The following is a 24,825-nucleotide window of genomic DNA, read 5'->3' as shown; positions in this document are numbered from 1 at the left end:
TAATAACCTTCAGAACCACAGAAGTGCAGACTCAGGCTCTGCAGCTATTAGAAAAGGAGCCCAGCTGCTGTTTATGTCCACAGCATGTATTAGAGTATAAATAAATAAGCTTTTCTTTTGAACATTGGTTTTCATTGTCTATTGGTGCTTTCTGGGTCCAACAAATTGTTTCACTAAACTAAGTGTCAGAATTACAATAGAAAATACCACTATGTATATATTCTGGCAGAATCTTCTCTCCATTCCTAAGTTGGGAACCACTTTATCTGGAGCTAATGTTAAAAGCCTCTGGGTAGCCAGTGAAGGTAGGAATTTAAGCTTGCCTTGGATTATTCCAATGACAAATATACTTTTTGACCCATGCCTCACTTTATAGTGAGAACTCAATATGCTGTGTTTATATCACCTACCCTCAGTTAAAACCTCTCACTTTTTCCTATCCTGATCACTAAATATTGGGGGTGAGGAGTTTTAGAGTTGATAACGCTACAAAAATTATCCCTTTAAAAGTGTTGAATTAAATTTTATTATATATGCATTGAAAATATAAAGTCAAAAGTGAAAAATTCAGTTAATCAGACTTTTAGTTCCAATTATAATGAAGTAGCTGGTATGGATTTACCTTCCTACAGCAAGTGACTATAAAACTGCACAAAATATATGAAGTGATTTTTCTGTTACTAAACATCAAACACTGCAACACTAAGCTTCTTGAGAAAAGGGGAAAATGCACAGTAACCTCCACATTCACTCTGGATGTCTGCTTGGGAATCATCTCCAAAATATGCCATAAGGAAAGGGAGCCAGAGAGTGATGAAAACAGAAATTGGAATTCAGGGATGAAATAGCTGAAATATGTATGACAAGGTACTTGGGAGGGAGAAAGCTGCATGCAGAGGGAGACCTAGAACTCTGCAAGGGAGTCCTCTTCAATCTTTGGTCGAATACTAAGCTGCACATGTGAACAGGAAGACTCCATGAAATCGACTGGAGATCGTGGAGGATACACAGTGCTGGGGAAGCATTTAAATTCTAACCAATCAGAGTGAAGAGACCATTCTATATACTCTGAATATTTAGATGAGATAGTAGAAAGGTTACACTTTAAGGGAAGGGCTAAATTAGTCCTCAAGTAAAGGTAACTCTTCACCTGGCCTAATACATAGTAAAACTAAGCTTCAGCAGGATTAAACTAAATCACCCGTTAACTATCTGCAAGATCAATATTTAACAGTCTTAAAAGAAGACAGTAAAATCCATTGTGTTATCTATAATGTCCAACTTGCAATAAAAGGAATTATTAATATATAAAGAGATTAGAAAACAGGAACCATAATAGGGAGAAATGACATTCAGTAGAAGCAAACCCAGATATGGCACAGGTGTTGGAGTTAGCAAAGACTGTAAAATAGCTTATAAATATGTTCAAGGGTATAACAGAAAATATATAAAAAATGAATGATCAGCTGGGAAATGTAAAGACAGAAATGGACACTATTTAAAAGAAGCAAGTGGAAATTCTAAAAAAAAAAGAAATAAAAGATTTATTGACTGAGGTTAACATTAATTTGACCACTGCAGAAGGGAAAAAAAATCAATAAACTTTAAAACACATCAATAGGAGCTAGCAAAACAGAAGCACAGAGAAAAAAATAATGACTGCAGAAAAAAAGAACCAACTTCAGTGACCTTTGGGAAAATATTGAGTGGTGTAGCATATTTGTACTTAGAGTCCAAAGCAGAGACAGAAAAATGTATTTGAAGACATTTTGACTAAAAAAAATTGAAATTTGATGGAAAATATCAAACTAGAGATCCAACAGGCTCAACTTACCTCAATCAGGATAAACACAAAGAAAACCATACCATGCCTATCATAATAAAATTGCTAAATCAAAGATAATCTTGAAAGCAACTGGAGAGGAAGAAAAGATGTATTAAATGTAGGACAATAATAAATATGACTGTTGAACTTCTCATCAGAACGAATGCAAGACCGAAGACAACTGAATGACATCAATTGTACTGATGAGAGAAAAGTACTTAGAGAAAAAATAAACTATTAGCCTAGAAAGAAAATATCCTTTAGAAATGAAGGTAATAAAGATATTTTAAGGCTGAGAGTGGTGGCTCAGACCTGTAATCCCAGCAATTTGGGAGGCTGAGGCAGGAGGATTGCTTCAGCCCAGTAGTTCTAGACCAGCCTGGGCAACAAAGAAAGACCTGTCTCAAAAAAAAAACAAAGAAAAAAAAAAGAAAAGAAAAAAAAAGAAGATATTTAAAAAAAAAAAGCTGACAGAATATTATAACACCAAACTTGTACTACAAGAAATGTTACAGTAAGTTCTTCGGGATGAAGGAAAATGACATAAAACAAACTCAAACCTAAATGAAGAATACTGTAAATAGTAAATATGTGAGTAATTATTAAAAAATACTTTTTTCTTGTTCCTTGAGGCCAGGAGCTGTGGCTCACGCCTATAATCCCAGCACTTTGGGAGGCTGAGGTGGGTGGAACATTTGAGGTCAGGAGTTCGAGACCAGCCAACATGGTGAAACCCCATCTCTATTAACAAAAATACAAAATTAGCCAGGCGTAGTGGCACACACCTGTAGTCCCAGCTACCGTAACACTGAGGAGGAAAATTGTTTGAACCCAGGAGGCAGAGGTTGCAGTGAGCCGAGATTGTGCCACTGCACTCCAGCCTGGGCGACAGAGAGAGATTCTGTCTCAAAATAATAATAATAATAATAATACTTTTTCTTGTTCCTTGATATTCTAAAAGACAATAGATTGTCCAAAGTGAATATAATAATAATGTATTATGAGTTTTATAACATATGTAGAACTAAAATTTTTGACAAAATCAACACAAGGAACATGGAAGTAGGGTAAGTGACAGCATTGTGTTGTTAGCTTTTTACATTACATGTGAATTGTAAAATGTTAATTCAAGGTAGAACAAAAAATAAACAAGAAGCATAACTAAAAAGGCAATAGATACAATTAAATATTTTATTAAATATATTGTATTAATATAGTGTATTAAAATGCTGTATGCTTTAATATTGTATTAAAGTATTAACTAATTCAATAGATATCAGGAAAGGAGGTGTAAAAAGAGCAAAGAACACACAGGATGAATAAGAAACAAACAGCAAGACTTAAATCCAACCATATCAATAATTACAATAAATGTAAATTAACTAAACCCATTAAGAGGCAAAGATTGTCAGATTGGATAAAAAGCAAGATCACATTGTATTTGTTTACAAGAGATGTACATGAAATCAAAAGAAACATGTAGGTTAAAAGTGAAATGATAGAAAAGATATATCATGCAAACACTAATCATGAGAAAGTAGAATAAATAAGAAGAGAGATGGTTAATGAGAGAAAACAAAAACAATGAACTAAAAGGAGCACCCAACAGGTGCAATATTTAATTAATAGTCATTCTAGATAAAGAGAACAGAGGAAATGAAAATATATGATCCAAGAAGTAATAAGAGAACTTTTCCTAGATTTGAAGGACATAAATCTCCAGATTACAAAGGCCCACAAGTGCCTGATAAATAAGGAATCAAGCCAACTTTTACAACACCAGTGATAGAACACACTGTAAATCTTCAGAGAGAAAAATAGAATATATACATAACTTCTGGAATAAGAATGGGACCAGACTTCTCTTTTTTTTTTTTTTGAGACAGAGTCTCGCTCTGTTACCCAGGCACCCAGGCTGGAGTGCAGTGGCGCGATCTCGGCTCACTGCAAGCTCTGCATCCCGGGGTCACGCCATTCTCCTGCCTCAGCCTCTCCGAGTAGCTGGGACTACAGGTGCCCGCCACCACGCCCGGCTAATTTTTTGTATTTTTAGTAGAGACGGGGTTTCACCGTGGTCTCGACCTCCTGACCTCGTGATCCGCCCGCCTCGGCCTCCCAAAGTGCTGGGATTACAAGCGTGAGCCACCGCGCCCGGCAGGGACCAGACTTCTCAATCACTGGAATCATAGGAAAGCAATGCCTTCAAAAGCCAAAGAAAAATTCTTTTCTTTTTTTTTTGAGACGGAGTCTCACTCTGTCGCCCAGGCTGGAGTGCAGTGGCGTGATCTCGGCTCACTGTAACCTCCGCCTCCTGGGTTCAAGGGATTCTCTTGCCTCAGCCTCCCAAGTAGCTGGGATTACCGGCACCCACCAACCACCGTGCCTGGCTAATTTTTGTATTTTTAGTAGAGATGGGGTTTTGCCATGTTGGCCAGGCTGGTCTCGAACTCCTGACCTCAGGGGATCCACCCACCTCAGCCTCCCAAAATGCTGAGATTACAGGCATGAGCCACTGCACCCGGCCAGAAAAATTATTTTCAATCTAAAATTCTACTCAGCCAAGCTATCAGTCGAGTTTGATACTAGATAGAAGACATTTTCAGACATGTAAGGTCTCAAAAATTTACTTCCCCTTTCAAAAACCTACTGAAGGATGAGCACCACCAAACAAGGGAGTAAACCAAGAACTAAGCAGTCAAGAAATAGAGGATATAACACCGGAGTGAGGAGGAGAATTTCTAAGGTGGTGGAAATATAAGTGTCCCAAGTTTCTGACTAAGCATCAAGCCTACAGTGTATCCAGCTCAGATTGGAGTAGGATGACAGAGCATACCAGGAGAGATGTCTCTAGGGATGAAAATGGATTTGATAGAGTATCTGATGAACTTGCAGAGAAAATGTTTCATGATGATGATTTCCCGGCTTCTTTTGCACTTATGAATCAGCAAGAAACATAATTCTGTCCAGTGAGATGCAAGCTGCATTCTATTGGGTGAAAATACTAGGAAAACTATTATTTTTCATTGAAAAAATCAAAGACTGGCTGGCACACTCGCTGTGTTGTCCTCACTTCTTCCTCCTGCCTGGAATGAGGATGTGGTATCTGAAGGACATAGAGAAACCATCTTGAGTCCAGGAGAACAAAAACCACATACCAAAGATTTTGTAGGACAAAGATCAAGAATTCTGCAATATGGATGATATTATAACTAACAAAAGCAGTATTTCCCAAAGCATGGTGGGGAATGAGACTTTCTTTTTATGGAACCATACCCAGACATAGCATTAAATAGCCTTGTGTTTTTAGTAGAGACGGGGCTCACACTAAAATTCAGCCAATCATTATCACTGTTTTTTCCCCTGCTGAAATGACTGGCTTGCCTAATGCACAAATAGCCCAAGCTTATTATTGCCACCATCTTTGAACTTCCTTTCAGAGGAAGGGTGTATTGTAAATTTTTAAAGCTTCATATATTTCTGGAGTCTCAACATGTCCACAAACAGGCTGTTAGCATTTTGCATAAGAAACCAGGTGCACCAGTTTGATGAAGTTGGTCCCTACTACAGGTTCACCTTTTTACCATAACTTGACTGTGACCTAGAGACATTCAAATGCACCAGTGAAACCCCCTCATGTTTTTTGCTTGTATACTTCACCTGGACTCCTAGTAAATCCACTTGCCCAGGGGTCTTTTCTCTTGGCTCCACTCCTGCTTGGTTGAGCCCACTTCTTTGGTATTCTTCCCATGAGGCCCCTTGCATGGTGTGGTCCATGTCCCATTCTAGGGCCTGTGAGTATAATAAATCCTTTAATTTCATATGTTTCTCAGAGTGCAAAGGGTATTCAAATAGGAAGAGACGAAGTCAAATTATCTCTGTTAGCAGATGACATGATTGTATATTTAGAAAACCCCATCGTCTCAGCCCCAAATCTCCTTAAGCTGATAAGCAACTTCAGCAAAGTCTCAGGGTACAAAATCAATGTGCAAAAATCATAAGCATTCCTATACACCAATAATAGACAAATGGAGAGCCAAATTATGAGTGAACTCCCATTCACAATTGCTACAAAGAGAATAAAATACCTAGGAATCCAACTTACAAGGGATGTGAAAGACCTCTTCAAGGAGAACTGCAAACCACTGCTGAGAGAAATAAAAGAGGACACAAACAAATGTAAAAACATTCCATCTTATGGATAGGAAGAATCAATATTGTGAAAATGGCCATACCACCCAAGGTAATTTATAGATTAAATGCTATCCCCATCAAGTTACCATTGACTTTCTTCACAGAATTAGAAAAAACTACTTTAGATTTCGTATGGAACCAAAAAGAGCACATGTAGCCAAGACAATCCTAAGCAAAAAGAACAGAGCTGGAGGCATCATCATGCTATCTGACTTCAAACTATACTACAAGACTACAGTAACCAAAACAGCATGGTACTGGTACCAAAACAGATATATAGACCAATGGAACAGAACAGAGGCCTCAGAAATAATGCCACACATCTACAACCATCTGATCTTTGACAAACCTGACAAAAACAAGGAATGAGGAAAGGATTCTCTATTTAATAAATGGTGCTGGGAAAACTGGCTAGCCATATGCAGAAAACAGAGACTAGACCCCCTTCCTTGCACCTTATGCAAAAATTAACTCAAGATGGATTAAAATCTTAAATGTAAAACCACAAACCATAAAATCCCTAGAAGAAAACCTAGGCAATACCATTCAGGACACAGGCATGGGCAAAGACTTTACAACTAAAACACCAAAAGCAATGGCAACAAAAGCCAAAATTGATAAATGGGATCTAATTAAACTAAAGAGCTTCCACACAGCAAAAGAAACTATCATCAGAGTGAACAAGCAACCTACAGAATGGGAGAAAATTTTTGCAATCTATCCATCTGACAAAGGGCTAATATCCAGAATCTACAAGGAACTTAATCAAATTTACAAGAAAAAAACAACCCCATCAAAAAGCGGGTGAAGGATATGAACAGACAGTTCTTAAAAGAAGACATTTATGAGGCCAACAAACTTACGAGAAAAAGCTCATCATCACTGGTCATTAGAAAAATGCAAATCAAAACCACAATGAGATACCATCTCATGCCAGTTAGAATGGCGATCATTAAAAAGTTAGGAAACAACAGATGCTGGAGAGGATGTGGAGAAATAGGAATGCTTTTACACTGTTGGTGGGACTGTAAACTAGTTCAACCATTGTGGAAGACAGTGTGGTGATTCCTCAAGGATCTAGAACTAGAAATACCATTTGACCCAGCCATCCCATTACTGGGTATATACCCAAAGGATTATAAATCATTCTACTATAAAGACACATATACACGTATGTTTATTGCAGCACTGTTCACAATAGCAAAGACTTGGAACCAACCCAAATGCCCATCAATGATAGACTGGATAAAGAAAATGTGGCACATATACACTACGGAATACTATGCAGCCATAAAAAAGGATGAGTTCATGTTCTTTGCAGGGACATGGATAAAACTGGAAACCATCATTCTCAGCAAACTAACACAGGAACAGAAAACCAAACACTGCATGTTCTGACTCATAAGTGGGAATTGAGAACACATGGACACAGGGAGGGGAACATAATACACTGGGGCCTGTCGGAGTTTGGGGGGCTAGGGGAGGCATAGTATTAGCAGAAATACCTAATGTAGATGAAGGGTTGATGGGTGCAGCAAACCACCATGGCACATGTATATCTATGTAACAAACCTGCATGTTGTGCACATGTATCCCAGAACTTTAAGTATAATAATAAAAAAATAAATTTTCATGTGACCTTATTAAATTCATTATAATATCCTCATACTGTAAGGAAGGAACACAAAAGAAATGTCACTCCATTTCTAACTACAGTTCTAAGATAACTACTTTATCAAAGGTAATCTTCCTTCCTAGTATTACATTATGAAAGTGATATCTTTTTGCCTCATAAAACTGGTCATTCTTTACAAGTTCCTTCCATTCTCCTTTTCTCCTGCCTAGAGAAGCTATTGAAAATAAATGAGCTGAAACATATTACTCATCTCTCTGGTCTCTATGTGTCTTTTGTATCCAATGTTAACTCTAGTCCCTGGGGAGCTGGATGTCCCTCCTTAATCAGATTTGATAAAACAGCAAGAGGTTTCCAAGAAAATACCAAAAAATCTAATTTCAGCAAAAAGAAAAAATTTGGCCTCCAGTTTTCCAGATGTAGGTAGATTCTGTCCAAAACAGATATCATTTAAAATTTAATTTTAAATCCATTGAGTTCTTCAAAAGATATTTAACAAAATGTGGGAGCTGATGACAATTTTAATTATTTACAATGTAATTTTCTCAGTAAAATAAGCCATGCTTCAAAAGGGAAAATACCAACAATTTTCCAGGCATTGTACCTTCTTTAATTTTCTTTCTTTCTTTCTTTTTTTTGAGACGTTGTATCGCTCTGTCACCCAGACTAGAGTGCAGTGACACCATCTTTGCTCACTGCAAGCTCCGCCTCCCGGGTTCACCCCATTCTCCTGCCACAGCCTCCCCAGAAGCTGGGACTACAGGCGCCCACCATCACGTCCGGCTAATTTTTTGTATTTTTAGTAGACACGGGGTTTCACCGTGTTAGCCAGGATGGTCTCGATCTCCTGACCTTGTGATCTGCCTGCCTTGGCCTCCCAAAGTGCTGGGATTACTGGCGTGAGCCACTGTGCCCGGCCTCCTTCTTTAATTTTCATAACCACTGTGAGGAGTGGTATTATTATTAGTGCTCAAACGGGCTCACAGAAGTAGGTAACTTAGTCAAAATCACTTAGCCATTAAGTGGTGAAGTTGGAATTGGAACTCAGATGTGTGTGACCCTAATTTTATAGCTATTCCTCTACACTTGGAATTTTGGTATCTTCATTGTTGTAGAAGAATGAAGTTAGCCACCACTCATTTTGTTGACAGATTGACCGTATGGCCTTCCTAGAAGTGATCATTGAACTGATGGTATTAGCTATTTCTCCTCAGACTTACTGATTGATTGCCTTTGTGTGCAAAAAGCTCTGTGTTATGACAGAAACACTAAAGAATAGCAAAGAAGATCTTTACTTTCCAGGATATTCAAATCTAATTGGACGAAGAGAAGATGTAAATAAAAACTATATATCACCAGGTACTAATTAATTAGTCAGAGACAACCTAATGTCTCTTCTTTTTTTTTATTCTAAAGATAATAACTACATATTGCAGGAAAATCTCCTCTAATCTCATCATTATTTGTTCAACTCTTTTTTTCAATGCACACATATATTTAGACATTTAATTGGATGATATTTATAAACACTTTTATATCCTATTTTTTATTGAATATTCTATTATGAGCACTCTTTCATGACATTATATTATTCCAATGTATAATTTTTAATGGCAGAATAATATTCATAGTATTTCAATTTATAATGTCTTCTGGATATTTAGATCGTTTCTAATATTTTTAATTTTTTATAAATTATATTGCATTGAACACCCTAGACCACAAATCTTTTCTCATGCCTCTACTTATTGACTTAGGATAAATTTATTCAGGAGGAATCGAGAATAAATTTCTGGAGATTCCTGATATATATTGAGAAGACATAAGATAGAATGGAGATCCCTAAACAGATTTCGGGTGCACCACTTTAGGCACCACCATTGTGGGCACCAGGCCCTAGAGGCTAAAGTACCACATTATATCTCCAATTCATTCACCAGGTGGTCTATATTCTTTGCTTCTTTGATTTCTCTGAGTAGAGCTTTCCATTCATTTGAAGGGGCACTTTCTGGTGCTGCCTGATGGCATTTTGCATTAAATTTTATTTACTGCAAAATAAATTTTATTTAATGCAAAATGCCACCAGTTGCCATTAGAAAGTGCCTCTTCAAATGAGTAGAAAGTCTCCTTTTGTGATTGGAGTATAGTTTGATAGAGTTAGAATTCTTTTTTTTTTTTTAAATATATGCTTTTATTTTTCCGTGATTACAAACACAACTGAATATCAAATGCACAAAGTAAGAATTATACGGGGAAAAAAAATCAGATACGTTCATATATATATATCACCTTTTCAAGGCTGTTTCCATACAGAATAACCTTGGTTTGCCAGGGCCAATAGAAAGAAGTCACAAAATCGCCTTTAGTCAAATTTGTGTGTTTGCTTTCTTCTGTAATTCCAATACCTCCACCATCAACGACTTGAGATAGCTGCCAAGGTGTTATATAATCAGTGCCAGTGTCTTCATTCATTCTACAATGAAGGCTGTCACTTCACACTTGGAAGTTTGCACAGCGGCCGGGCAGAGGCGCTCCTCACATCCCAGACGATGGGCGGTGGGGCAGAGGCTCGATAGAGTTAGAATTCTTGGCTGTTTTCATATTAGCTACTTAGAATCTATATAATCTCATTGCAACGGAAATACCAGAGTGTCTTGAGGCTGGCTGACTGGGGCCTTATATCTAGCATTCTAAGAAGGTGCAAGAGAAAGAAACTAGCACTAGATGAGACTCATGAGCACAAACACCTTCAAATTGGGAGAGATGTCTGTATTTGCAGCCAGACTTCTATCATCAGCCCTGATTCCTGACATAATGAGTTGTGAGTTGTTATAATCATGGAAGAAAAATGGCTTGAGAGGGTAACATGGATGATGTGATTTGAGGATGGGTTCAGCATAAACTTTTGTGAAAAATCATTCTGATAAACTGATCTTAAGACATCATGACATGTTTGATGGCTCATGCCTGTAATCTGTAATCCCAGAACTTTGCAGCACTTTGGGAGGCTGAGGCGGGCAGGTTGCTTGAGCCCAGGAGTTTGACACCAGCCTGGGCAACATGGCAAAACCCTATCTCTTAAAAAAAAATACAAAAAGTAGCCAGGCATGGTGGCTCATGCCTGGAGTCCCAGCTACCTGGGAGGCTGACAGGGGAGGATCACCTGAACCGGGGGAAGATCTGAGCCATGACTGTGCCACTACACTCCAGCCTAGGACTCTCTCTCTCTCTCTCAAAAAAAAAAAAAAAAAAAGGCATCACATTGTTTACTCCCTTGTGATGCTGGCTGGAGTGACACTTGGCATCAGGAGGGCAGTATAGTCTCTCTTTTTTCTTACAGTACAAAGTTAGGGCTCTTCATTCAGGCAGTAGAGTACGGAACAGCAAAGTGGGAGGGCTACACCATTGCCATGGCAACAGAAAGCCTCCTACAGATAAAGTCCCTCTGCTTCTGTCAGGCAGGCTCTTCCTAGATCAGGAGACACCTGTTTTCACTGGCTGAGAACAAGGCCAGGCAGCCTGTGGAAGGGCAGCTGGACGCATGGCCTCTGGTCAGTTCTGGAAGTGATTGGTGAGGGCTTCCAGTGGCTCCTGCTTCTTCAGCCTGCTCTTCAGCCCATACCCCAGCAGGCCTCTTTCAGCATGGGCACAGCAAACTTGCCCAGCGTGCTGTTGCTTATGTGGGTCTTCAGCTCCTCTTCTGAATACTCCACCTTGGGCCTTTTGCTTCTGAAACCTTCATTATTGTGTTTTATGTTGCTAACTTTCCCTTCAGGATTGTAATCTGGTGGGTAGAGAAGTTCCTTAAACTTATCCACCAGTGGGGAGCCCAGTCTTTTATTCATTGCTTCAACCTCAGACAATATCAGGTCCACTGCTTGTTCAGGCTCCATCAAATCCAAGGCCAAGACCTCCAGGTTCCTGGAGTGCTGCTGCAGCACAGAGTTCTCAAAGCTGTCACTTCTGTATTTGAATCGGAGCTTCTGAACAATAGCCTTCACCTTGTCCACCTGCTCTGGGGTTGCCGTGACTTTTTTAGTAAAGGGCACCTTCCCTTTATTATCAGCATAGCATAAAAAGACCAGCTGGAAGCCTGCAGGAGTCACCTGAATTTTCTGATCATCCAACTCCTCTTCCTGTGGCACCAAAGCCACAAAATAAGGGGGGATGTTCCTGCAGGGTATGTATCTGCACAATGCTGTGACCTCCTTCTCCAGACACTTGATGAGTAGAGCACTGAACAGGGTTGAGCTCCCATTCATCAGCGACTCCTCAGAGTACACAAACAAGGAGGGCCTCAGGTAATGGTGCTTCTTCAGCTTTACCAAGGGCTTAAACCCATGAGAATCAAACCTGGTTCATCAAACTATTTTAGCTCTTCTGTTTCCTCTTTCTCCAGTATAATCTGATGCCTTCCATAGATCCGAGACCTCTTGGTATCTCTAGGCAGAAGCAAACTGCCTGTATTTACATTAAATATCCGGGTCTTAATTTTCACTGATTCATCTATTTCTCGTTAGGGCTTTATTGGAGGAGGCTTGAGAGCCTTCTAGATCAGATTATAAATGCCCACAAAGAGCACTATATCTTTGTTGAGCTTCAGCTTTAACCTGCTGAGTGTTCACTTCCTGATCTCCTTGGCTGAAACCTGCCTCAACAGATCTTCTAGCTTGCTGGATTCCTCAGTGAGCCCTGGGGTTCTCATCCTCTGCTATGCTGATAATATCTCTGTAGAAGAAGAAAGATGTGTCAAAGCCCTCAGGTTTCTTCAGGTGCATCAAGTTAAGGAAGATGCCTGTATCTCAGTGATTATTGGCTTTGGTCCTGGCCCAGCTGGCTTTGGCACTGTCATTGCCATGGGGCTTATCTTCATTGGTGAACAACTTGACTCCTCTTGTACAGTACATTGCTAAAGAGGTTGTTGTCACAGACTCACAGCACTTCACTGAGTGAGTAGTCAGATCCATGCCTACATGCCCATCAGGTCTTGGAAACGTTTTTGTCCCTGCTGCCCCTTAAACCGGTCAAGCTCTAGAATTCGTTTTGCACCTGGATTATCCAACTCCTGGATGCTCATGTCAAAAGGAGTCAACTCATCTGCACTCTGAGATTCAAACATAGCTCTGGAGGCATCAACCAAAAAATCAAACTATTTATTCCTGAATATTTATAGTCTCCACTTGCTTCACATGATTCTCATGGGTTTCAAGCCCTTGGTAATGCTGAAGTGCTGTGGATCTGTGCCAACCTCTTTAGCGAGGTCCAGTTCAAAATGTTCTTCTTCTGCTTCTTCATTGCCCCCGGTTTTGTAATAAGACTTTCACCCTGACATGTTGCTTACTGCTCACTTTGGTGCAGGCCAGAGCAGTATGATTTCTTAAGATTCTCTCCGCCAGTCTGGCCTCTGCCTCACTACATTATTTCAGAGACCCAAGAGTGTTCCAAAGGAATGTTCTGTTATTGGTAACAATATATATCATCAAATTGCTCTCTAGAAATGTATAAATTTACAACTCCCTCGTAAGAGTATGTAACAGTGCTCCTTACAACGTATCCTCACCAGCGTGGAATATTATCTTTTAAATATCTTTGATGTATTATTCGTTGTTTTTGTGGAGTGCTGTGACTCAGGCTTTTAGAAGAAGCCTAGGATAACACAAACATAATTCTGGTTAAAATTGATCAGCAAAGATGAGTGGTGCTGGCAATGACTCGTCTTGGCTGACACTGGGGAAGATAAAAGGTTTAGCAATGGGAAGAGAAAGTGATAAGTTTGGTTTGAGATAAGATAAATTTGGATTGATTATATGTGGGACATCCAAGAGGTGATACGTGGTAGGTCATTGAGTATCTCTGTGTGGGGGTGTGAGATGTAAATAGAACATGAAAGTATTAATATATGGTTAGTAGGTAAAATCACAAATGTAAGTACTATGGTTCAAGGAGAATTCAGAGTGAGAAAGGAGTTGAATATGAAATCTTGGGGAATATCAACATTTAAAGGGTTGCAAAAGACACATAAGCTAAAGGTACTTTTTAAAAAAATTTTTTTATTTATTTTTGTTTTTCTTAGAGATGGGGTCTTGCCCTGTTGCACAGGCTGGAGTGCAGTGGTGCAATCATAGCACACTGAAGCCTTGAATTCCTGGGCTGAAGCAATTCTCCCACATCAGCCTCTGGAGCAGCTAAGACTACAGGCACAAGCCAGCATGCCCAGAGGAAGGCACCTTTTTTTTTTTCTTTTTAAAAAAGCCTTTATTTCCTTGTTCTGCAAATAAAGCTGGCTGAGTTGGTTGCTTTTTGGTGACTAGTCAAAGAGACCAAATCCCATATCCTTGTCCAATTCCTCCGACTCCTCCTTGGCTTCAACCTTAGTTGGGGTAGCAGCAGCAGCAGGAGCAGTCGTGGCGGCAGTGGCCACAGGGGCAGCAGCCATAAAGGCAGATGGATCAGCCAAGAAGGCCTTGACCTTTTCAGCAAGTGGGAAGGTGTAATCAATCTCCATAGACAAAGCCAGGACTCGTTTGTACCCATTGATGATAGAATGGGGTACTGATGCAACAGTTGGGTAGCCAATCTGCAGACAGACACTGGCAACATCACAGATACTCTCCAGGAAGTGAGAATGCAGTTTCCTCTGTGATGTCAAGCACTTCAGGGTTGTTGATGCTGCCATTATCGAACACCTGCTGAATGACCAGCCCAAAGGAGAAGGGAGAGATGTTCAGCAGTGTGGTTTCACTGGCTCCCACTTTGTCTCCAGTCTTGATCAGTTGCACATCACTCAGGATTTCAGTGGCGCCCCTGGAGATTTTAGTGGTAATGCCTAAAACCTGGAGAAAGGAGGTCTTCTCGGGCCCCAGACCAGTGTTCTGGACTGGCACAGTGACTTCACATGGGGCAATGGAACCAGCATGGGCCGCAGCTGGCACCTTGTTGGCCAGCAGCAGGTCTCTGATCTCAGTGAGGTCCTCCCTGATGAACACAAAGCCCACATTCCCCTGAATATGAGGCAACAGTTTCTCCAGAGCTGCGTTGTTTTCCAGGTGCCCTCAGATGGCCTTGTGCATCATGGTGTTCTTGCCTATCAGCACCATGGCCTCCCTGCAGAGGGACATATGGATCTGGTGCATCTGCTTGGAGCCCATATTGTCTGCTCCCACGATGAAACATTTCGGATAATTATCCAAAAGTTGGATGATCTTAAGGAAGTAGTTGGATTTCCAGGTCACCCTGTCTTCCCTGGGCATCACAGCAGTGCATCAGGGATTGTCACACAGGGTTTAAAGACGATGTCACTTACACGAGGACACCTGGTGAGAGGAGGCACTTTTTATGAATAGCCACAGAGGTAGAAAGAAAACTCAGAGAGTACTGTCATTGAAGCAAAATAAAGAGACTTTCAGAAAGGAGAGAATAGCACGTCACAAAGAAAGAAAATTGATTAAATATTAGTGATTGGGAAATGGTGATTTGGTGTGTTTTGTGCTACTATTACAAAATACCTGAGACTGGATAATTTATAAAGAAAAGAAATTTATTTTCTCACAGTTCTGGAGGCTTGAAAGTCCAAGATTAAGGTGACAGCAGGTTGTGTTTTCTGGTGAGATCTGCATCCCCCAGAGGGAAGGAATGCTGTGTCCTCACACGGTGGAAGGCTAAAGAGCAAGCCAGCTGAGTGCTGCATGAAGACTCTTTAATAAAGGCCTTAATCCCATTCATGAGGGGACAAGCTCTCATGACCTTATCATCTCTAGAAAACTCCACCTCTTCACACTATCACATTGCATTAAGTTTCAGCATCTGAATTTTGGAGCAGACACATTCAGACTATAGCAGATGAAGTTTTAATGGCAATAATTAAGGTTTAGCAACCAAGAAGTACCCTCATTCCTCCCTGCTTGTTAATTTCTACCTTTCAGATTCCCCAAGGAGTGGTACACATAGGAATATCAAATAATAACCAAATTGCAATTTTATTAAGGCCCAAGTCAATGTCAGTAACAATCAATGCAGCTTTGGTGGGGATAGGTGGACCTCTGGTTTAGGCTCAATGCATAAATGAGATTTTCTACCCTGTGTTTCCATCCCCGTTCCCCACGATGGGTCAAATCTAAAGCTTAGGATCTTACCTACCTGTGGTTTGCTGCATGCTGAAAGGATGTCAATGTAAGATCTGACAGAGCCTCCTGGGAGAAGGCCTGAATTCACTTATTTATCACGCCACATGGAGTAGGAAACAGAGCTCAGAGAAAGACTGTGTGCCTGTGTGACCCCAAGAATCCTATCTTTTGGCCGTGGAAGCAACTCTGTCTCCTGGGCAGGTGGGGAGGTTCTTGAAAAACTAGGAACAAAGGCTGTCTGCTGCATCTTGTCCCTTTAATAGGAGGAAGCAGATTCCTTCTGCACTCTAGGAACTTCACATAAATACAGCTCGGACAATAGCACTTGAAAAATTACCGTCTTCTAAGAATAGACTCCTTCACTCATGAGGATGTATTCTAGAGCAGAGCCATTCAATAGAATTTTCTGTGATGATGAAGATGCTATTTAAATCTGTCCTGTCCAGTACTGTAGTCACTAACCATGTGTGGTCACTGAACTTATGATTAGTATTTAAATTTAAATAGCCCCATGTGGATAGTGGTGATCCTATTATACAGTGAAGCTTTAGGAATTTCAGGGAATTGTGAAATCTGCTGATACTCTCATGATAGCCTTGTTTTCTCTTTTCGGCCTCTCCATCTTTATTTGATTGATTATTCCTGGTTATTCTAGGTCTGCTCTTAAGGTATGGATTAATATTCATGTATAGCTGATACAACTTATGGAGCCTCAGGTTCTCGATCTATGAAATGGGAATGCCAATTACCAGGGTTCCACTCTGGAGATTAAATGACGTAATTAAACCATAAGTTCCAAATATGCAAATGGCTTTCTTACTTAATTGCAAATTGTCAGGGTTTACCCAATGCCTGTACCACCATTGTATCTTGGAGGTAAATAACTTGTTTTTCATCTTACAGGCTCATAGCTGAAAGGAACTTATCTTGAGTCTCTAATGAGACTTTGGACTTTAGACTTTTGAGATGATGCTGGAATGAGTTAAGACTTTTGGGACTATTGGGAAAGGATAATTGTATTCGCAATGTGAGAAGAACATGAGTTTGCTGGGGGGGCAGGAGTGGAATGCTATGGTTTGGATACAATTTGTTTGTCCCCACCAAATCGCATGTTGAAATTTAATCCCCATTGTAGCGATGTTGGGAGGTGGGGCCTAGTGGGAAGTATTTGGGTCACAGGAGTGGATCCGTCATGAATATATCAATGCCCTTCCACTCTGGAGTGGTGAGTTCTCACTATGTTAGTTCCCATGTGAGCTGGTTGTTAAAACAATCCTTGCTTCTCCCTGCCCTGCTCTCCTCTCTTAGCGTGCAGCCTCTGCACACACCGGCTCCTCTTCGCTGTCCACCACGAGTGGAAGCAGCCTGAAGGTTTTACCAGATGCAGATGCCCAGTCTTGAACTTTCTAGCCATCCAGAATCATAAACCAAATAAACCTTCTTTTTCTTTATAAATTACCCAACCTCCAGTATTCCTTTATAGTAAAACAAAACAGATTAAGATAGTCAGTTTTCTGCATTGATTTTTGTGATTCAGGGTTCCAGCCCTCTGGTGGCATCAATAAATCACTGTTCCCAAGTTAAAACAAATCCCCATGAGCACTGGGGATGTGCAGATAGTGAGTGGTGGTGATGGTGAGGTGCAACCACGATCTTTTTTTTTTTTTTTGAGATGAGTCTTACTCCATCACCAAGGCTGGGGCTCAGTGGCATGATCTCAACTCACTGCAACCTCAGCCTCCCAGGTTCAAGCAATTCTTATGCCTCAGCCTCTTAAACAGCTGGGACTAGGGGTGTGCCACCATGCCTGGCTAATTTCCATATTTTTATTAGAGATGAGACTTTGCCATGTTGGCCAGACTGGTCTCTAACTCCTGACCTCAAGTGATCCACCTGCCTGGGCCTCCCAAAGAGCTGGGATTACAGTCATGAGCCACCTCACCTGGCACCATGTTCGACTGAAGGGAGAGATGGGGAGGGAACCTCATTACTGTATTCACATGATAAAGCTCCCATAGAAACTCAGAGTCAACTAAGTCAATTCTGGTTTTCATTCTACCAACAGGCCTCCGGGCTCTGGCTTCCTGAAGGGTAGGAGTGATATATACAAAGACGTTTTCTGTCAAGTGGGTGAAAAAAACTCCACCTGTCCCTCAGAACGTGGAGAACCTCTTTAAAGTTATGAGGCTGAAGACTGATGCCATCCACTTATCAGAGCTCCCCCAGATATGAAAGGAATAGAAGACTTTTTCAGGGTGGGGCATTAATGAATTTTCAGAAATAAGGAAATAATTGATTAGTAATGGTTCTACTCAACAGGCACTGTTTACTAACACCACAATCCTACGTATTCCTAAAGCTGAGGATGAACAAAAATTCATTACTTTGAGACTCTAATGTACACAAAACTTGAAGCAAATCAGTGATGAAAGAAATCCTGCTAGCTCAGCAATCTTCCTGTGGTACTTGTGTGTGTGTGTTTGTGTGTGTATGCGTGTGTATATTTGTGTGTGTGTGTGTGTGTTTTCACTGTCCCCATGGTGGGACTACCTTGACCTCTGAGAGCTAAATCCTTTTAGCATGGCTAAATGATAGGTCCCTGGATGAATCCAGTGGCCTTGTTCAAAGCTGGTTTCTTTGTTTCATTGGCCTATAGTGAAGTTCCTGGAGAATACAATGAAGTCTCTGAAGGATCCTTTTGCCTTAAGAAATACACTTATTCACATATTCCAGCTCCATTTAGACCTGGAACAGGCTTTAGAAATGATCCAAATCATTTCTTCTCCTACGGAGCTGATCGTTATAGGGATTATTAGTGAAACGTTCAGGGCCAGACCCCAGAGTTCTTGCCACGCAGTAGTCAGTCTTCGGTGACTTGGGGATTGAGTTTTCCCTTCCTGTTTTCTTTTCCCCTTTGCTTTTTCCTGTTTATTCAAACGTGACATCTTCATTATAGAAAAATTGGAATGTATAGAGAAATGCTAAGAAAAAAAGATAAGTAGGAGGAGGGGGAGGAAAATGGAAAAAAACAAGGAGAAGGAGAAGGAGGAAGAGAAGGAGAGAGAGATAAGGAAGGAGGAGGAAGAGGAGGGAAAGAGAAAGATGAAGGAGGAGGAGGATGAGAGAGAGGTGGTGGTGGTGATGGAGAAGGAGGAGGAGGAAGACAAAGAGAGTTGGAAATTCCTTGGTATTTCTTAGCAGATGTGTTACAAAGAAAAAATATTTCCCTTGTGAACCCAAAGGAGGTGGGGGCAATGGTTTCTCTTGATTCTCCTTGCTGGAATGAGATATTTCCACTTGGCACACTTGTAGGGGTGTCCCACATGGAGGGACTATGCATAAATCTGTGTAGTGCTGGAGTAGAACGTACCATCCCAGGGTGCATGGGTTAAAGGCCCTAGGATAGGTCAGCAGGAGGACCCTACTCTGTCCTGGTGCTGTCATGGGCACGGACCTTTGGTGCTAGGATTAGAGGCAGGTTGCATGGCTGCCTGTGACCAGCTCAGGACACCCTAATGTTCTCATGCCTCCAAGTGGTCAGGGCAAAATAAGCAGGTCTTGACAGGCAGATTTGCTCACTCAAGTTAAGTCACCATGTGGAAACTTCCCTGGAAGCAGAGGAGTTACCTGCAGAGTAGGCTTGGGTTCTGTTCTTAGGTGTGCTGGTGCCTGGAATACTTGGGACAACACGTTTGGTTGGTGTCTAACATCTAATGCTCTATCTGTACTTGTGATGATCATCTACTAGTGGGAATAGATTTGCACAAAATCACCCACAGTTTCAAATAGCCTCTTTCTTGCCCAGGTTTTTGCAAGCTGGCCGTGACATAGAGGAAGACTAGCCAGCTCCAACACTCAATCTGTCTTTGATCTTGGACCCAATGTCTCAGGGTTCTAGTTAGCTGAATAAAGCATTCACACACTTAACGACAAGTGTCTGTTCACACCCCTAACTTTTCTGCTACCCCTCTCTGTTATTTATTATGAATGGTTATTCCCTTAGTTGTGAAAAGTAGGATTTATCTCCGCCATTCCCCAAGGTAAACAACTGGGAGATTCATTCCTAGGGGCACTCTCAGTTCCCCCACCATCCTCATCTGCTTACCAGACTCAAGATGCACTGATCTTCTTTCATATCCTCAACACCAGACTCCTTTCTGCCTGTGAGCCTTTGCACATGCTGTTCCCTCTTCCTGGAAGGACTGCTCTCTGTATCCCTCTTCTGTGCATTCTAATCTCTTGCTGCAGTGTAAGTATTAATTACTTTCAGGAAAGTCTTCGCCCACATTCTCAGACTTGGCCAAGTCTTCATTTGTATACCTCTGTGGGTTAGCTTTGTATCACTTCTCACTGAGAAGGAAGTAAATGAATATTGTTAATTTTTTGTTTGTCTCAGATATTTTCAACAGTAGTGCCTTTGCAGCACAGATCTGCCTGTCTTCCTCTCTCTTATGCCCAGTGCTTAGCCCTGGGTCTGGCAGGTACTCACAGTCACTGGGATGGAGGTACCTATGGTAGGGGGGCAGGAGGTAGCCACAGCTCTCTGATCTTCCTCCAGGACACATCAGTAGGTCTGCTCTACCTTGACAGAAACCATATAACTATGCCATGTGCAAAATTAGCACTCCTTCAGTTACTCTGGAGCAACTAGGTGTAGCTCTAGAGAGGAACTTTTTAAAACCTCTTTTTTTTTTTTTTTTTTTTGAGATGGAGTCTTGCTCTGTCACCCAGGCTGGAGTACAGTGGCGTGATCTCGGCTCACTGCAACCTCTGCCTCCTGGGTTCAAGCAATTCTCCTGCCTCAGCCTCCCGAGTAGCTGGGATTACAGGCATGTGCCACCACACCCGGCTAATTTTTGTATTTTTAGTAGAGATGGGGTTTCACCATGTTGGTCAACATAGTCTCAAACTCCTGACCTCATGATCCACCCACCTCAGCCTCCCAAAGTGCTGGGATTACAGGTGTGAGCCACCGTGCCCGGCCTTAAAACCTCTTAATGCCTAGATGATGTAGCTGAAGAAAACTGTACTTGACACAAAACAGGGATGTCCATTAAGTGTTCATTAAGCCTCTTTTTCCTTATAATAATTCTAATGCCTTACTTTGCGTAACAGACTTGATCTGGTTTCTAAAACTATTTCATGAACATTATTTTATTTACATAAATATAAGGCTTTCACAAGTGTCATCTGAATCACAGAAAGCAATGCTGCTTTTATTGACCAGAAAAATCTTAAAGGGAGAAGGCAGGAGTGGAAAGACTGGAGAGTTGGCAAGGGGCTTAGGCTGTGGTAGCTTCCACCAGAACCTCGGGATGTCCCTTTGGTTCTCTCAACCGTATCTGAACTGACACTGGACTCTGGAGAAGTGGTGCCAAGAATATATTCATTCTTAGAGTTGAATATGCAGGGAATGTGCCTTTACCAAGATGTTCCCTGTTACAGAGGTCCGACTGTACATTCTCAATGTTATTAGTGGCAATAGCAAGAATAGATACTGTTACTGGGCACTTCGCAGTGATTATTTCACTTAATCTTCACTACAGCTCTGACGGGGAAGTGGTATTATCCCAATTTTCCATATGAGGAAACTGAAACAAAACAAAGCTAAATAATTTGCCCAAAGACCCATGGTTAGTAAGCAGCAGAGGCAGGATCCGAACCCAGGTCTTAAATCCTCTAAACTTACAAACTCCTCTCCTGGCCTCACAACTTGCCATTGGATCTTCTCTTTTTTGCTATTTTTGTCCCATTCCTCAGGAGCTTCCTCCTGGACTATTCCTGGAAAGTCCAAATTCTTCTTTCTTTTCTTTTCTTTTTTTTTTTTAGTGTGTATACATCTTGTTTCTTTACTAAGCAAAGCTGAGCAGACCCCGCAAGAATCTCAGGAAAACAAGGGGACTCTCCAGTCATAGATCCTGCTTTAGAAAGCAATTGTGGTAGTTTATAGTGTGGTTGTTATTTTTCTCCTTTACACACACATTATCTCAATATTCCGTACAACCCTATGAGAAAAGTATTATTATTGTTCCCTTTTGCAGGTGAGAAAACAGTCACAAAAGAATAATTGAGGCCAGCATGGTGGCTCACACCCGTAATCCCACCACTTTGGGAGGCCAAGGCGGGTGGACCACTTGAGGTCAGGGGTTTGAGACCAGCCTGGCCAACATGTTCAAACCCTGTCTCTACTAAAAAATCCAAAAATTAGCTGGGCGTAGTGTGGTGCATGCCTTTAATCCCAGGAGGCAGGAGCGTTACTTGAACATGGGAGGTAGAGCTTGCAGTGAGCCAAGATTGCACCACTGCACTCCAGCCTGGTTGACAGAGCAAGACTCTGTCTCCAAAAATAATAATAATAATTGCCCAAGACTGCAGCTTTTAGGTAGTGGAGATGTAATTTCTAAACACATCTATTTGACTCCAAAACAACTGTTCTTCTTTGCTATCCTCTTATGCATAATCTTGAAATGGCCCAGAAATTCTAATATTTATATTTCTAAATCCTGGTCCCCTCAACGGACACCTACCCTTGGGAGCTATACAAAAATCCTTTTTCAGACCACATGTCTTGAGTTTTGGTTAGAGAAACAAGGTCAAAACAAGAAGCTTTGTATCCAGACTCTCCCAGGAAGGAGCTAATATTCCTCCCTGTTCTTCTTTAGCGGTGAATTTCTCCAGTTGGCAGGTGCCCCAGCAGGAATGATAGCTGGTGGTCTGGAGTGGCCTCCAGCCCCTTGGTGAGCTAGGCTAATTGCAGCTTCAAGGGAGTGCAGCCCTTTCTGAGTGAGCAGATATAAAAGCCACAGAGGCAAACAGGCAGCTGCTACTCTTTATTTTATTTTTACTTTATAGCAGTCTGGAGGCTTTAGTGGAGAGGGCAAGACTCTGGAAAGAGAATATGTGATGGGCACTAATGGGACCACTAAGGTGCCTCCAGCCTTTGTATTTCCTTTCTTGTGGTTTAGCTCCTGCTGTTGGGCTCTCACAGCCCAGAAGCCATGACTCAGCCAGGGTTACTGCTCAGCACAGCCCTTTCTTGATGAGGGTGAGTTCAGCTATGGGGAGATGCTCCTTACATTTTGTGATACCTGTGGATGCTGCCTGACAGATGTTCAATCAGCATTTCCAGCAGGCTGAGTAAGGAGCTTGTGCTGAGAAATGGCTTCAACACACCAAGCACCCAGTCCAGCCCCACACAGCAGGCCATCCTTCCCTGGCCTCTTCTTCCCTCACCTTTTTTCAGATCCAGGGGGGCTGGAGAACCAGTCAGCCAGGGAAACAGTCATCTGAGTCATGTAATTCCTCTATTTGGCAATTATAGGGATGATATTCTCAGAAAGGCTTGCAGAGACACCAGTCATACATTTACCTTAAACTGCATGGCCATGTGCAAACAGCAGAAAATCCACTGGAAATCATAATTTTATCATGGTCTTGGTTTCTATTTTTAAATGAAGAATAGTTCAATTATTCAAACTATTTAAATGAAGAATAGTTTGATAGTCATCATCTCCCTTGCTTTCCTATAGCAATACAGGCAGCTTCAATATGTGTCAAAAATTTAACCCAAGTCCCTGGTATGCTTTCTGCGCCAGATTATTTACACTGTGGGTGATAGAAAGCATCCACTTAAGAGTTAATGCCTGGAAGACAGGTCCATCCAGTGGGTCTTTCTTAGAGTTGAGGGCATTAAGGAACAAGAGCCCTACTTAGACTAAATCTTAGAGCATGCAGTAACCTCTCGAAGGTGACATCTTGAAAAAGACATGGCAGCCTTGGAAAGTTATCACAAAGTGATAACTGCCCTCTGGCTTTGATCCCTGCAGTCTAATCATGGAGCGGAAATATCTGTGGATGTCAATGCTTGCAGACCAATGGCCTGTGAGAAGAATCAGGCACAGTGGTCACATATTCTTGATTTCCAGAATAGTCCCATTGTGGTAAACTGTTCAGTAAAAGTTGTTCACAAAATATGGAAGTAAGGTTCAATTTGTCTTCATGAGAACTTTCAAACAGAGAAAAAAATACACCAAAAATATAATGTTCTTAGACCACTGGGTTGTATTTTCAGTTTCAATAGGTCCAAGTCTGACAGGTGAGGGAAGAGCTGTTGTCTGGGCTCTGGACGGAGAGGGGTGATGTGGGTTGCCTGGGAGCCATTTCATTACTCTTTTTGAATGAAGCAGGTTCAGACATGCAGGTTTAAGATTCATTAGAATGATATCGCGGCAAGCAAGGTGGAGGTCAGGCCCAGCCTAGGGAAAGTATGAGCCACATCCCTGAACCGACTTCCAGCTGGCCCTGCTGATCCTGCTACTTAGAGTTGCTGCTGAAAGCTAACTCTCTCTGTGTGCAGTCAATGAGTCATTCCTTAACCCGCCTCTCAAAAATATATGTCATTTGCCATTTACTAAAATATATGCATGAGGGAGGGAGGAAGGGAGTGAAGACCAGTCAGACTACTCTCACATCAGCTTTAGGATCTGTTTTATTTTTTATTATTTTTATTTTTCTATTTTTTTGAGATGGAGTCTCGCTCTGTCACCCAGGCTGGAGTACAAGTGGCATGATCTCAGCTCACTGCAACCTCTGCCTCCCAGGTTCAAGCAATTCTCCTACCTCAGACTCCAGAGTAGCTGGGATTACAGGCGTGCGCCACCACTCCCGGCTAATTTTCGTAGTTTTAGTAGAGACAGGGTTTCACCATGTTGGCCAGGCTGGTCTTGAATTCCTGACCTCAGGTGATCTGCCTGCCTTGGCCTCCTAAAGTGCTGGAATTACAGGTGTGAGTCACTGCGCCCGGCCTAGGATCTGTTTTATACATAAGTACAACCCAATATTCTCCTGATCATTCAGCCTTTCCAGGAACATTCAAGGGAGGGAGCCCCTTACATCACAAGTGAACAAACTTCAAAGATTTGATGATAGTATTTGAAGAGGAGTTCAAGTAGACATTCGGAGACGAGGAGGAGTGATAGGAAGCATGGTTAATAAACCTCTGAAAAGAGATTCAAAATATGTATTTTGTAAAGCAGGCTCGTCGCAGTAAACAA

At 41.4% G+C, this 24,825-nt stretch overlaps 2 pseudogenes; both read right to left on the bottom strand.

Moving 5' to 3' along the window:
• Positions 1-11,201: 11,201 nt before the first annotated feature.
• On the bottom strand, positions 11,202-12,981 carry LOC100592092 (annotated as a pseudogene).
• A 975-nt stretch (positions 12,982-13,956) lies between these two features.
• On the bottom strand, positions 13,957-14,899 carry LOC100591757 (annotated as a pseudogene).
• Positions 14,900-24,825: the final 9,926 nt, after the last annotated feature.

This window comes from Nomascus leucogenys, chromosome 5 (assembly GCF_006542625.1).
Source record: "Nomascus leucogenys isolate Asia chromosome 5, Asia_NLE_v1, whole genome shotgun sequence".
Taxonomy (NCBI): Eukaryota; Metazoa; Chordata; class Mammalia; order Primates; family Hylobatidae; genus Nomascus; species Nomascus leucogenys.
Note: the sequence above shows the minus strand (reverse complement) of the source record. Positions and strands in the feature narration are given on the sequence as shown.